Below are 14107 nucleotides of genomic sequence, written 5' to 3' on the forward strand. Positions count from 1 at the left end.
GTATCAATTCTTCGGTGCTCAGCTTTCTTCACAGTCCAACTCTCACATCCATACATGACCACTGGAAAAACCATAGCCTTGACTAGATGGACCTTTGTTGGCAAACTAATGTCTCTGCTTTTTAATATGCTATCTAGGTTGATCATAACTTTCCTTCCAAGGAGTAAGTGCCAGTGGAATATTACTCAGCCATAAAAGATGAAATTCTGCTGTTTGGAACAATGTAGAGGGACCTAGACTGTATTCTTGCTTAGTGCAATAAGTCAGGTAAAGAAATACAAATACTGTATGTTACCATTTAACTTATATGTGGAATCTAAAAAAATTGAACAAATAATTATAGCAAAGCAGAAACAGACTAATAGATGTAGAGAACCAACTGGTGGTTACCAGTGGGAAGAGGGAAGCGGGGAGGGATGTGTTAGGGGTAGGAAATGAAGAGATACCAACTAGTATGTGTAAAATGAATAAGCAACAAGGATATATTATACAGCAGAGGAAAACATAGCCATTATTTTGTAGCAACTTAAAATGGAGTATAAGCTATAAAATATTAGATCACTGTGTTGTGTATCTTAAGGTAATATAATACTGTAAGTCAATTAGACTTCAATTAAGAAAATTTAATTCCTCTATGGTGCCTTCCTTAAATCCTCCAGTATTGTGAACTGTCCTTTCTGTGCAATTCTCACAACACTTTGCTGTGTGTCCTGTAAGGTATTTATCAGTCCATATATCATAATTTGTCTGCAGTATTTAAAACAATATTGAATTATACCCCCAAACAAGGATAGTATCTTACCTATATTGGATTTCCCCTCAAATCTATCAAGTACTGTGTTTCTAACATGTTTTTGCTTGAGCTGATGGCTATAATAGTTTCTGTATCATAACTTGCCAAAAATATCATAGAAACAGAATCATAACTGAGGAAGTAAGAGTGGCAGTCAGAGATAATGACAAATCTCTAGGAATGCCAACTCTAGGAAGACATCTGGAAGCAAGACTCCAATAACTTCTACGTGAGAGGAAGGGTTTCCAGGTGTTGAAAATGGCTGCAAAGTTTTAGACAAAATTACAAAACAAAATGTATGCTCCTCAGTTGTCCAGGGAAAGCTCTAGGAGAAGGTTCTTAAATTTAAATTGCTATTCTTTGAATTATACTTTCTCCAAAAAAGTCAAGAACACATTGTAGTAGATGTTATTGAATTTTATTATTTTTGTCTCTATTATTCTTTTTACTCTTCAGGAGTCTAATTAATGTGCTAAGTTCAAGTTTTAAGTATTCATGCTTCTTACAGTGCTTTTTCCCTTTTGAGTGAAATTTTCCAACAACAATCTTTACACATTTTAAAGTAAAAAGCTTACTTTTCTCACTACTAGTTAAAAAGCAATATATTTTTATGAAACCCGAATTTTGTACCAGATCAGTGTTAAGCTAAGCCTGACTGTGAAGGGAGAAGAATCATACAAAGATGCCAAAACATGGTCTCTGCTGCCAAGGACCTCTCAAGGTCATAGGATAGTAATATGTTTTCATATTTTATAGATAAAAAATACTTTCATTTATTAAGTCTCATTTCACTTTTTTCCTTCAACTGATTTCTTATCATGATCATTTTATAACAGGTGAGGAAATGAAACATAAAAGATTAAATGATGATTGAGGTCACAGCTATTAAGGGGAAGAACATGGACTTGAAAATAGGTGTTCTGACTTCAGATGACATCCTCCTTTGAAGAGCATCCTACTTTGTTCTTTTGTAAGACTCATAATCAAATTGATTAAACTGAATCTCAGGAAATAGTTTAACACTGGAGACAGGTACATTTCCACTGTTATTATATAACTCTTTATATGTATAAAAGACCCAGAAGGGATGATACACAATAATATTTGGAATTGAGATGAAAAGGAAATTTCCTGGAGTTGATTATTAAGCTGAATTTTGAAAAACAACAAGTGCTAATTTGAAAAAGTTCAAGCAGATTGCCTCCATGCAGTGAGGGCTAAGTGTATGTGTGTACAGACGTAGGAAGAGATAGAATACATGTGGGGAATGAGACGTACTGCAGAGAGATTGAAATAAAGAAGAAGTGGTAGGTAATGAGTGAGGAGGCAGGCAGATGTTAGCATTTAAAGAGGTTGACAGACTGAAAAGTAATCAGGATTCTGTTTATGGAGTGGGGACCCCACAGAAGTGTGACATGACCAGATCAATATTTTGAGGAGGTCATTCAGCACAGTAGATGATTGTTTGGAGACAGGACAAGGATTATTTGGAGGCCCAAACCCAAGGAAGGCATCACAATCATTCAGGGGAAGAAGAAAGAAAGTTTAAAACACAAGGGAGACCATATGAATGGAAAGGAAAGGACATGAACATTTAAAGAGCCAAATATATGGAGAATTGATAAGTAATTTTATGGTTGAGGTGGGAAATAAAACAGGACAGCTTTTGTTATTGTTGCTGTTCAGTCCCTAAGTCATCTCTGACTCTTTGTGAACCCATGGACTGTAGCACGCCAGGCTCATCTACCCTCCACTATCTCCTGAAGTTTGCTTATATTCACGTCCATGGAGTTGGTGATACTAACCATCTCATCCTCTGCCATCCCTTTCTCCTCCTGCCTTCAATCTTTCCCAGCATCAGGGTCTTTCCCAGTGAGTTGGCTCTTCACATCACGTGGGCAAAGTATTGGAGCTTCAACTTCAGCATCAGCTCTTCCAAAGAATATTCAGGGTTGATTTCCTTTAGGATGACTGATATGATGTCCTCATAGTCCAAAAGGCTCACAAGAGTCTTCTCCAGCACCACAATTTGAAGCATCAATTCTTTGGTGCTCAGCCTTCTTTTTGGTGCAACTCTCACATCTTTACATAGATATTGGAAAAACCATAGCTTTGTCTGTATGCACCTTTGTCGGCAAAGTGGCATCTCTGCTTTTTTAATATGATTCTAGGTTTGTCATAGCTTTCCTTCTAGGGAGAAAATGTCTTTTAATTTTATGGCTGCAAACACTGTCCACTGTGATTTTGGAGTCAAAGAAAATGAAATCTGTCACTGCTTCCATTTTTTCCCTTTCTAATCGCATGAAGCAATGGGAACGGATGCCATGATCATAGAATTTTGAATGTTGAATTTCAAGCCAGCTTTTCCACTCTCCTCTTTCACCCCCATTAAGAGCCTTTTTAACTTCTCATCAATTTCTGCCTTAGAGTGGTATCATCTGCATATCTGAGGTTGTTGATATTTCTCCTGGCAATCTTGATTCCAGCTTGTGATTCATCCAGTCCAGCATTTTGCGTGATGTACTCTGCATAGAAGATAAATAAGCAGAGTAACAATATACAGTTTTGTTGTACTCCTTTCCCAATCTTGAACCAGTCTGTTGTTCCATGGCTGGTTCTCACTGTTGTTCCTTGACCCACATACAAGTTTTTCAGGAGACAGGTTAGGTGATCTGGTACTCCCATCTCTTTAAAAATTTTTCAGTTTGTTGTGATCCACATGGTCAATGGCTTTAGCGTAGTAAATAAAGGAGAAATAGATGTTTCTCTGGAATTCCCTTGCTTTCTCTGTCATTCAGCAGATGTTGGCAATTTGATATCTAGTTCCCCTGTCTTTTCTAAGCCCAGCTTGTACATCTGCAAGTTCTCAGTTCACAAACTGTTGAAGCCTAGCTTGAAGGATTTTTGAGCATTACCTTACCAGCATCTGGAATGAGTACAGTTGTTTGGTAGTTTGAACATTCTTTGGCATTGCCTTCTTTAGGACTGGAATGAAAACTCACGTTTTCCAGTCCTGTGGCCACTGCTGGGTTGCTAATATAATGAGTGCAGCACTTTAACAGCATCATCTTCTAGGAATTGAAATAGCTCAGTTGGAATTCCATCACCTCCATTTGCTTTGTTTGTAGTAGTGCTTATTATGTCTAAGCATTAATATGCTTAATATCAGAGCTGCTTCCTTGAGACACCCCTTCATCTATCGACACCAGGTGCGGCATGGTGAATTCTCTCATCACGTGCATTAAGCAGTCAAGGGTAAGTCCCACATGCAAACTGGTGATCCTCCTTAAGGCGGCCTACTGCTTACCTGACTTCTGAGTTGCAGGGTACCACCAGCAATATTCAAGAGTGACCTTGGCTTTAATGGAAGCATTTTGAGCACAGACAGAAGCTGCTACTTCCCTGCATTGCTCTATATAGAAAGCTGTAGATGTTCCCTCTATCTGGATCCAACTCACAGTGAACTTCTGTGCTGCTGTTATTAAAATACAAGACAACTGTGACATCGTTAGATGGGAAAGTCTAATTTGTTTCATACTATTCTGGATTTAAGTTTCTAATTAAACTCAGAGAGGTAACAACACTGTGGGTGTGTGAAGTTGTCTTCCTGCCAGCTAAGTGGTTTTTTCCTTTTTCCTTGTGCAGCCGAGAAGGTTGTGCTGTGATTTGTGAACATGCATGACAGTTGCTTTCTCAAGCTTTCTGTCAACAGCTGGCCATTTGGGGCACACGCAACTGTTCTTCAGTCAGATGACAGAAATGTCTTAGGGTAGTTCTTCAGTCACAATCAAAATAGTTTATTTCTGTATGTCTAAGTGATAATAATCATTTCTCAAGCTTCTATTACATTGAAGAACATAAAGAAGACAAAGAGGGTAAGAATGCGTATCTGTTAAGGAGTTGCTTGCTGTGATCTAAGTTAAAAATGAGAGTAGTGGCCTGGATTAAGATGAGGACAGTGGGATTAGAGGGAAATAAAGGGATTTAAATGTAGAAGAAGCTGTGACTTTTATGACTTGGTGCTAGATTGGGGGATAATAAGCTAAAGGGAGAATCAGTGGTGACCCACTGCTACCCTCAATTGTTTTAAGCATCCCATTTACATGCTGTATATACTTTTCTTTTTATGAGAGTCCTAAAACACTGTTATTTTTTTTTTTTTTTAAGTTTTATCTTCACTGTTGGATTGAACCTGAAGGAGGGCTGGGGCTATGTTCAAAACAAACTCATCACCAAATGTTCTGTGTCTGCAACTGGAGAAACTGATTCAGAAACTAATGAAGTACATACCAAAGGGCTAACAAAGCATGTCAGGAGATTCCAGGCAATGAGTTGCTAACAAAAATCTCTGAAGAGCAATAATCTTTGCCTTGGCATCTATCAGGTATGCCCATTGGATGAGGATTAAGTCATATTTTGATGCCAGCAAAGGGCTTTGTTCCCACATTGCTGTCAGAGAGCATCAACCCCTCTTAGCTTCCTGGAATATTACTAAATTGGGTCCTGGCTGCCATCATGGCAGATAGAGCCTGAATTATTTATAGGACTTCAATTATTGTAGGCATACCATGGGGCCTGAGGAAGAAATTATTTGGTTCCTAATGTTGTAAATTTAATTTTCTTTCCAAACACCTGCTAAAGACTAAATCATTTGCCGGTGTGAAATAGATCACACTCAAAGTTGATGGTGGCTATATTTATGTTCACTGGAACCATATTTCCCAAGAAGTCTGCCTCAGTCTATAGAGCCAGAGATGAATTTCTTAAAGAAGATTTCTTAACAGTTGAATCTTTCCAAGCTAAAGAGAATTGTTGAGTTTTTACAGGTTACAGATACTAGTCAGAGTATTGATTAAAATGTAGACAGACTTTAGATTGCTTTTTCATGGTACATTTGTCTCACATTTTAAGTTTCTCAGTTGTAAAACCATCATATGCAATCATTCCACTTTTACTCAAAGAAGTCCTGATTGCATTCTCACCAACAGTCTCTACAAGTAAGTCTGATAATTAATAGGTAGGAAGACCAAACTGTCCTCCTACTGTAAAAGGTAGGACATAATTAGGGCAGGCGTAGTCTGGGGAAGAATTTAGAAGCTTTACCTTGCTTTTTGAAGGGAAAATGAAGTTTCTATAATACTTTGCATCTCCTTGATATTTTCTTAAAATAAAAATTAGCTATTGAAGTTAAAATTAGAGAAATAAATTATTAATATGTATATTAATTAATACTTGCTTTAGTTCTGCAGATCTCTTTGAGCTTCAGAAAAGAGAATACAGCTAGTTTTGTATCTCTGGTATCCTTATACTATTAAGGATGAATTTCCTAAATGAATTTAGGAAAAAATGTTTTAAGTATGACTTGGAACACCCCATGATCCGTAAAGATTTTTTAAAAAGTGATGATAATGGATATAAACCTAAGATGGTATTGTCAATGTAGTTTAGCGTACTTATTTACTTTGGGGTATATATGCCAATAAAATGATATGCTTTGGGGAGAGAAGAAAATATATTTCTAAATTGAAAATGATCTTTAAAGTAATCATTTTGGGAATTACAGACATTTGGTGAATTCCTTTTTGAGAATGCCTTCAGAATCAGACCCACGCATGGATTGCAGCTTTTATTTTATAGCAATATATTTGGGACCCTAAACGGTATTACCAAGATGTCACATATATTATTTGCAAAATTTGTCCAAATAACTTTTCATTGATTTAACCAAATCTATCATACTCCCAAAGTACCATGTCTAATATGGTCTAAATGTATAACACAAAGGACCCTTGTGTCCCTGGCCCACAGAAACAGACTCACAGACTCAGACAATGAGCTTATGGTTGTCAGAGCTGGGAAGGATGGGGGAAGAGACAGTTAGGGAGTTTGACCTCGACATGTACACTCTGCTGTATTTAAAAGTGGATGACCATCAAGGACCTACTGTATAGCATGGGGAACGCTGCTCAATGTTGTGTGATAACCTAGATAGAAGGAGAGTCTGGGGGAGAACAGATACATGTATATGTACGACTGAGTCCCTTTGCCATCCACCTGAAACTATCACAACATTGTTAATTGGCTATACTCAAAAAAAAAAAAAAGAGAACTAAACTCCAAAGTATGAAGGCCAGATAAGGCAAACCTAACTCAGGCAGATCAGAGTCACTGTCAATTTTCAAGCAGTCTAATGTAAGTCAGTGGGGCACAGGAGCAGGACTTCTGTATGGCAAACTGTCTCAAATTCCATCTGCAGAACTGGAACCCCTCTGGAGGTCTACCTGCTGTGATGCCGGAAGAGCTGGAAGCAGTGAAAGTATTGGCAAGAACATGGTTCCGGTCCTTAGAAGGGAATGGGATGCAGCTCTTCTTACGCTATTAGTTTGGGTCCTCGATATTCACAAACTCAGAACAGATTCCATTATTATCACCTGTAGGTAGATGGTGCAGACAGGGACACACAGAGGGGATGAAAATGGGCCTTGTAACAGGTTAAAATAATGTGCTTTAGAATGTAAGGATAACTTTGAAAGATAGCTATGATGATAGAATTCAAACATAATTATTTGAATTGAAATAAGTCTTCAGACTTGTAAGTGCCTTGTTAACTAGGGGTGCAACTTCCAGTGTGTTGTTTAAATAGTACTAAATAATACTGCTCCTTTTTAAAGGTCATAATGCACATGTTTTTCTGCTTTCTGTTTGGATTCTAAATTCTCCGTGGATTCAAGTTTGAAATTCGCTCACAGAATGAAAAGTGTACTATGACCCCCAGATCCATATTGGCTTTTTAGGGTTTCTTCTGCTATTGGGATAAACTGTAAGAGCATCCCTTCTATCTACTCTGCTTCCTTCACAGTAAAGATTTCTAATGTTTGAGACAACAAGGTTTTATGTATCACATTAAAAATATTCTCCCCCCCTATAATATTTCAATAGGCCAACCGAGATTAATTCAAGATTCCATAATTTCTCCTTTACAACCTTTATTTATTCCTATTCAGTTCAATTCAGTTGCTCAGTCGTGTCCAACTCTTTGTAACCTCATGGACTTCAGCACGCCAGGCTTCCCTTTCCATCACCGACTCCTGGAGGTTACTCAAACTCATATCCATTGAGTTGGCGATGCCATCCGACCATCTCATCCTCTGTCATCCCCTTCTTCTCCCACCTTCAATCTTTCCAAGCATCAGGGTCTTTTCAAATGAGTCAGTTCTTTGCATGAGGGGGCCAAAGTATTGGAGTTTCAGCTTCAGCATCAGTCTTCCCAATGAATATTCAGGACTGATTTCCTTTACTCCTATTAATTGTGTGCATATCTGCCTTCAAAACTGATTTTAAGCTCCTTTGAGGGTTTCTCACGGAAACTTATATCCTCCATATAGTCTAGGGGAATGTTTATCATTTTATTATCTTTATTATTAAAATCTTTAGGGCATATAAGAATTCATGTGAATCTAAGGGAAAAGTACCAAAAAAAAAGAGAGAAATGTGGGCAGTTTGGGTCATGCATTATAGTTCCACACAGGCTGCTTTCCTAGGCAACCCACATAAGCAACAGTCATTTTCCTGAGAGAGCTATGCTACTTATAGCTGCTGCTTTGAGTTTATCATGGAGAGGGAGCTCTTAGAAGATGCTCTAAAATTATTGCAGTGAAAAAGAAAAGCTACCTTATAAGGTCAGTTTGCTACAGCTGAGGAGGGTAAGACCGGTAGTAAACTGGGCAACCACCAAATTGAATTACTGTTAAATCGAAGACCAGTAACCAATAGAAGTTGATGAGCTGAGAAAGTATGTGCCAGAGGTCAGAGGAGCTACTGATGTACACACAACTGGCAAAAGTTAGGACTATTTCAAGGATAGTACTACATCAGGTTAGAGATTTTCGTACCATGAAGGTTGTAGCAAGATGGAGGTGACAGCACAAATTCCACTCACCTGAAAAAAAAATCACATTTTAAATTAAACTTGTGCTCTGATGGAGGTGAGAACATATATTACTTATGTTTTAAGTATCTTCAAGTAGAAAGCTGAGACTATTTTAAATGTTGATGCAGAGGAAGAAATAGAAACGCTAGAAACCATCAAGTGGCATTGATACTGGAATATGACCAGGTCTTCGGTTTCAGAGGGAGAAGAAGAGGGAGCTGCTTGAGGAAAAGATTTGGAGTAAATAAAAAACAGAAACGCAGCTCTCTTTTAGAAATAGTTGCTAGTGAAGTTCTTCAAGTTCCGTCTTTACAGTTAGCCACCTAATTCCTTAATGGAATTGGAGTACTTTGTAGGTTTCACTCTTTACATTTTAATTGTGCTTATTTCTAATTTACCTTAATTTTAATTTCAATCCCTCTTTTATTTTCAAAGCCACTAAACTTTACTTTTTAAAGCGAACAGAAATAGTTGGGCTTGTATTAGTTTTCTTAGCTCTGTTAAAAGAAGACTGAAAATGGATTATTAAGTTCGTTCATGAACAACCAAAAATTGCTTTCTTTGCTGAAATGACAGCTTTGGTTAATTAATTGTGTTGCAGGCATTTACTCTACTTCTGTGGCCAGGGCACCATAACACAGATTGCTGATACGAGAAGCTTCAAGAATGTTCTACTGAATATTTGCATATTATAAGCATTTAAGCTAGTATAAAAATGTGTTGTTTTTTATTAACTATCTGTCCCCTCCTCTTCCTTCTGCTTGCTTCTCTGGAATCTTTGCTCATGTAAACCTAAATGTCCACTTGTTCTCACCAAAAATATTGAATAAATAGTTCTCTCTGAAAATTGTCATTGCGTCCTAAGCCTTCAAATTCCAATGTATCCCTGCATTCTTCACCCCTCTGCCCTTGAAACATTCTCTCACTTTCAGTTTATGTCAACAGCTCCCCCTGCCTAATCAGTCTCTCTTGTCTCTTTCACTGTAGAAACTGCTATGGTTGAAGTGGTAGATATAAGATTTGAGCTTTAATTTCCAATTCCGTATGCTTTTTGACTGTGTTCTAAAGAAGCTGTGAGATTTCAGTCTCCCATTTTTTTTAGCAAGCATTTGTTGTAAATAAGTCTGGCAGATGGCCACAACACCTGGGACAATTAAGCCCCAGGGATGGATGAGTAGTTTCCTAAGGTGAGTAGAATTTTCCATCTGTTCAAATGGAACTTTAGGGGTTTAAGCCAGCCCACGCTGGCTGCCTGGGGTGTGTGCCTTCCACAAGCCTACATTTTGGTCTCCCATATACTTCCTGGCTGTCCTGTTAAAAAGTGGAAAAAGCAGGAAAATAAATATTCACTCTTTTTACAACTGTGTGGCTGTTGTGAATGGATGGCTTAGGCTCCTTTGGGGTTTGAGAAGTGAAATCAAACAGTTTTCATGAAATTCCACTCACATTTTCAGTGCCTGACTTATTTTGGTTTATTCTGTTGTAGAATAGTCCAAAGCTAGAATTAAATGCTAAAGAATAAAATATCCCATTTGAAAGATATGGATGTACTGTATAACAGATTGTGGCTACCAACATTCTGAGTCAGACCTTCCCCTCCAAATGCCCCATCATCCCTACACCCATGCAGCCTGTTGAGTAATGTGTGATGGAGTCACACCGAATCAGTGTTAAGGATATGTTGTTTGGAGCCTAGGCTATTATTTTGAAGGTCTGTTGCTTGGGATAAAGCCACAGAAAATCGTTAGTGAATTAGGCAGAATTTCTGTTTGTTTGTTTTCTGTTTGAGAATGTACAATAAGTTGGCTAGTACAAGGAAGCACTTACATCCTTGCAAACTTCAGTCATATTGCCATGTAAAGTCATTGCCAAGTTTTCAAAAATGAGTCTGGACTGCTATTCCAATTCACCACTGTTCCGCCTCCGTGGCAGATGGTGTTCGCTTATGCAGGGGGCATAGCTGAAACTGTGTGGTGGAGGTGTCATTCCACTGCTAAGATTTTGGATTTTGTTGCTCTGAAAAATCTGTATGTCAAAGAGTAGCAGCTTCTTGGTCTTTGTCTTTCCCCATCAGCAGCTGGTGTCCACCTTTCTCCCTCTTTCCTCCAGACCATCTACTCCCCAGCATCATTTCTGGACTACAATTCTGCCTTTCTTTTCTGAACTTTTTTCTTTTTGTTAAGCATTTTGACTTATATGATTTGTTGATAATTCCTGAATATGCTTTTGCAGCCCTGAATCTCAGTGTTTTTCTGGCTTAAATATTTGGGCAATCTTGTAGCACTAGTTGGAGAACCCTCTAAATGCTGAGAACCGACCTATCAAGCAGTAGAAGTAGCATGTAGAGTGAAAAGAGGATGGCTCTTGGATTTAGACAGACTAGATTTGAACTTGGCTGAGCCACTTGCTATCACTGTAGCTTTCAAGCATATATTTGAACTGCTGCTGCTGCTGCTAAGTTGCTTCAGTCGTGTCCGACTCTGTGTGACCCCATAGATGGCAGCCCACCAGACCCCCCCATCCCTGGGATTCTCCAGGCAAGAACACTGGAGTGAGTTGCCATTTCCTTCTCCAGTGCATGAAAGTGAAAAGTGAAAGTGAAGTCGTTCAGTCGTGTCCGACCCTGCGCGATCCCATGGACTGCAGCATACCAGGCTCCTCCATCCATGGGATTTTCCAGGCAAGAGTACTGGAGTGGGGTGCCATCGCCTTCTCTGATATTTGACCAATGCTATTTATAAAACGGAAATAATCATTCTTTAGAAACCTCACAGGGTTAGGAGGATTACATGAAATTTAATCTTTGTGTTTGATATAGTAAATTATAACCAATTGTATTCTTCTCATTGATAATTACTAATCTCCTATCATTGTAAACTTACAACATTGAAATTATACTTAATTTTCAATCTTGTATCTTCTAAATCAAATTCATCACTCAGATCAGATCAGATCAGATCAGTCGCTCAGTCGTGTTCAACTCTTTGTGACCCCATGAATGGCAGCATGCCAGGCCTCCCTGTCCATCACCAACTCCCGGAGTTCACTGAGACGTCCATCGAGTCAGTGATGCCATCCAGCCATCTCATCCTCTGTTGTCCCCTTCTCCTCTTGCCCCCAATCCCTCCCAGCATCAGAGTCTTTTCCAATGAGTCAACTCTTTGCATTCATCACTATGTTCTATTAATTAGGCTTCCCCCTTCTCTCTGTGTCCATGGCTATATTTCTTATTGGTTCAGATCATCATTGCAAACCAGAAGTACTGCTGTATTTTATATCCAAGTTTCTTTACCTTTTTTTTTTTTGTATCCCATTTAATATAATTGAATTTTCTTTCAATTTAGCAGGATGATTTTGAACCTACTATGTGCCATAAAGGTTGCTAGCCCATATCATAAATTGCACTGATAGATACTTTGGAAGACACTATTAGTTAAACTTGGGCTTTGGAGCCAGATTGTTTGGGTTAAAGTACCAGTTCAACAATTCATTAGCTATGTAACTTCAGACAAGGTAGTTAATATTTCTTCTTTTCAGCTTCCCTATCTCTAACAAGGATATAGGTAATAATGATACCACATGTCATAATGATTACCGTAAGAAACAGAGGAGATGGTGCATATAAACACGCCTACTATGCAGAAAGCACTCATAACTTTTCTTTTGTTGTTAACTTTTCTTTTGTTGTTCAGTTGCTAAGTTGTTCGTGTTGGCTCTTTGCAACTACATGAACTGCAGCATGCCAAGCTTCCCTGTCCTTCACTATCTCCCAGAGTTTGCTCAAATTTCATGTCCATTGGGTCAGTGATGTCATCCAACTGTATCATCCTCTGCTGCCCCTTCTCCTCCTGCCCCCTATCCCTCCCAGCATCAGTGTCTTTTCCAGTCAGTCAATTCTTCGCATGAGGTGGCCAAAGTATTGGAGTTTCAGCTTCAGCATCAGTCCTTCCAATGAACACCCAGGACTGATCTCCTTTAGGATGGACTGGTTGGATTTCCTTGCAGTCCAAGGGACTCTCAAGAGTCTTCTCCAACACCACAGTTTGAAAGCATCATTTCTTCGGCACTCAGCCTTCTTTATGGTTGAACTCTCACATCTGTACCTGACTACTGGAAAAACCGTAGCTTTGACTATATGCACCTTTATTGGCAGAGTGATATCTCTACTTTTTAATATGCTAAGTTTGTCACAGCTTTCCTTCCAAGGAGTGAGCATTTTTAAATTTTGTGGCTGCAGTCACTGTCAGCAGTTATCTTGGAAACCACGAAAATAAAATGTGTCATTATTTCCAATTTTTCCCCATCTATTTGCCATGAAGTGATGGAACCAGATGCCATGATGTTAGTTTTTTGAATGCTGAGTTTTAAGCCAGCTTTTTCATTCTCCTCTTTCACCCTCATCAAGAGGCTCTTTAGTTCCTCTTCACTTTCTGCCATTGGGATTCCCTGGTGGCTCAGATGGTAGAGTCTGCCTGTATTGTGGGAGACCTGAGTTTGATACCTGGGTCAGGAAGCTCCACTGGAGAAGGAAATGGCAACCCACTCCAGTATTCTTGCCTGAAAAATCCCATGGATGGAGGAGCCTAGGGGGCTGCAGTCCACAGGTTTGCAAAGAGTAGAACACAACTGAGTGACTTCACTTTCACTTTTCTTTCTGCCATTAGGGTGGTATCATCTTCATATCTGAGGTGGTTGATATTTCTCCCAGCAATCTTTTCTTAATTATCTTCAAATATTTCTTTCAGCATCGACCACCCATTTTGAATACTAATGATGATCACTTCTTCAGTGTAAGTAAAACTGTAGCCTCTGTTTTTGTTTTTCATTAACTTCCTTTTAATCAATTCTCAACAAATTCTTTGACACCTGCCTAGACACAGGCCTTCAGCCTGCATACTCACCCACTGATTCCTCTCATCCATCATGCCTAGGTTTCCAGTCACCAACAGGATTTCTCTACAGTATGGGTTCTCTTTCTTAGTCAAGCCATTGTACTTATTCAGGTTTCTTCATTTTTATCTGTTCTACTTCAAGATTCAATGCATTTATCCAAGTCGTTCCTGCTTTTCTATCATTTATTTTTTGCTAATTTCAAGCATTCTACTTAGAACTGTTGCTTATAACACAGGGAGCTCAAACCAGTGCTCTGTAACAACCTAGAGGGATGGGATGGGGTGTATGGTGGGAGGAGGTTCAAGAGGGAGGGAATGTTTGTATACTTATAGCTTATTCATGTTGTTGTATGGCTGAAACCTACACAACATGGTAAAGCAATTACCACCCAATTAAAAATTCCTTTAAAGTACTTTAAAAATGTAGAAAAAAGACTATTTCCTTTGCTGAGTGCTCCTGAACTTAACACTTCTTGTTTTCCCCCTGCCTTT

This window comes from Bos taurus, chromosome 5 (assembly GCF_002263795.3).
Source record: "Bos taurus isolate L1 Dominette 01449 registration number 42190680 breed Hereford chromosome 5, ARS-UCD2.0, whole genome shotgun sequence".
NCBI lineage: Eukaryota > Metazoa > Chordata > Mammalia > Artiodactyla > Bovidae > Bos > Bos taurus.